A 2173-nucleotide genomic window follows, 5' to 3' on the forward strand; every position below is an offset into this window, starting at 1 on the left:
ACTGAACTGTACTGTACCGTACCGCTCAGTGGAAACGAGCCATAATTTGGGAATTTGAACTCTGGCAACCGTAGACATGAAAGCTTATGAAGTAGAGGCATGTACAGCAGTCCGCAATAATATTTTGTCTCCTTTTTTTTGACAAAAATAAAAAGAGATTTTGGTATAGTTTATATTTTTTTTAAATACATTTCACTCTTGTCTTTTATCAATGATATTGCATGTTGATATAGTCACAGTTATTGTTTATTGACCTTATTGTCGTCATAGTCTCATTGTAGTCAGGGGAAAAAAGCTTGTCAATGAACATTTTTCATTGTGTGAACCATTACATGGCAAATCACCACAAATATTCAGCTTTTGTGTGTGATTAGCTTGTGTGTGTATGTACTCAAATTGTAGATTCAGCTGTCAGAGCTAAATGGGAACACCGGAAACTTTTTAATTTGACCCTAATAGTTCTGGTCATTGATGGAACTGTTTGCTATTGAGAGCTGTGTTTTATTGTGTGCGCTGACAATAGCAAGCATTCAGCCCTGTCCAGCTGCAGGACCTGTCAGTAAATAAATCACGCAGAGCTATTTAACACAACAGCAGCGTGTTTGATGAGGAAGTGTGAGGTACTCCCGCAGCTCTCCGAGTCCCAGCACCGGATGCAGGCTGAGAATCGCAGCAGATGGGAAGGTTCCTCTGAGGCGGCCTGTCAAACCCTGCCACATGCCACACACACCTCTGCCCCGTAGTCACTGCTCACGTCTGTGCGTTTGTGTGTTTGAAGCAAAGCATATGACATTGTGAAAGAACACGAGTTCTGTTTAGCTAATGAAGTGTGCTGCTGGAGTGTGTTTGAAAAGACAGCTTTGTCAATCTTGCTCATGGATCTCTGTCTTTTTTGCAGGGTGACAGGGGCTTTGATGGACTACCTGGTCTTCCAGGGAACAAAGGACATAGAGTGCGTAGAGAACACCAAATTGCTTAATCAAATCACACAGTCTGTTTACTGCTCACTTGAGAGTTTCTCTTAGATGTGTCTAAACGCTCCGCTTCACTTTTAATAGATCTAATTTAGAATTCATATCATGTGCCATATCTTAAATGTGACACTCATGTGAACATTCCTCAGGGAGACAGAGGAAAACCAGGACCCCATGGTCCACCTGGAGAGCCCGGTCATAAGGTAACACAGATTTGCCTTTACTTCTATTCTGTTTTTCGGAGCTTTGTGCAACCCCCTAAATGAGTCTTTTATCAGATTACTACTAATCCGTTTAAAGATCCCCTGCACTGCCTCAGGTGTGTACTCACAAATCGCATAAAAGAGACAAGTCGTGCACTGTGTGGGATGTTCTCATTATGCAAAGTTGAAAAATGTATGCAGCAGCGATTCACATTGATCACAGCTTTCAAGAATGGGAATATTTTTGCATACATAACCCTTCTGACATCCTTCCTCAAAGACCAAAGGCCGGATCTCACTTATTCTTTCTACCGCAATGAAGATGATTATATTGGCAAACTTGTTGATTGACATTTCCTATTACAGGGTTCGGATGGACCTGTTGGACCAAGAGGGCAACCGGGAGAACCTGTGAGTGACACGACCCAACCCACAGACAGATACACATGCACATGGGTGCATAAACACATACACGTCTCTGACATCCCATGGGCAGGCCCGTGTTCCTGCTTGGCACAGCCTGATTAACGGTGGCTCAAGCACCATTTAAGTCTCGGCAGGTGAGCTGTGATCCATTGGGGCTCTGGCTGTTTAAATGGATCACCTAGAGTAGTAAGGGACTTGAGCACCATTACGGCGCAGTGCCTGCCGAGAGAGAGAGATGCTGTGGAGATAAATGCGGGGATGGAGATAGATGAGCTGGGAGATTGTTGAAGGGAAGAGATGAAATCCTGGCCTGCAAGATTATATTTCCATATCAATCACCTCCCTGGAGATCACAGATGTGGCTCTGGAACAGGTGGCTTGGCCGGTGTACAAAGACCAAGACTGACAAAAACAAAACACACACGCACACACACACACACACACACTAGAGGAAAGAGGAGGTTTACACACATGTTCGCATACACATTAGCACAGATGTGCATAAACCAGCTGTAATCTTTAGTGATATACTGTTCGATCATTAACACACTTGACCTTCATAACGTTAAT

General features: G+C 43.6%; 1 long non-coding RNA gene across 1 annotated transcript; it reads left to right on the forward strand.

The window, feature by feature from the left end:
* Nucleotides 1–896: 896 nt before the first annotated feature.
* Nucleotides 897–1593, forward strand: LOC107576977 (uncharacterized). The gene is made up of 3 exons (XR_001608147.1): nt 897–952; nt 1124–1177; nt 1544–1593. It is a non-coding gene; the product is annotated as an uncharacterized lncRNA (long non-coding RNA).
* The last annotated feature ends 580 nt before the right edge of the window (nt 1594–2173 follow it).

This window comes from Sinocyclocheilus grahami, unplaced genomic scaffold (assembly GCF_001515645.1).
Source record: "Sinocyclocheilus grahami isolate Dianchi unplaced genomic scaffold, SAMN03320097.WGS_v1.1 scaffold4752.1, whole genome shotgun sequence".
Classification (NCBI taxonomy): domain Eukaryota; kingdom Metazoa; phylum Chordata; class Actinopteri; order Cypriniformes; family Cyprinidae; genus Sinocyclocheilus; species Sinocyclocheilus grahami.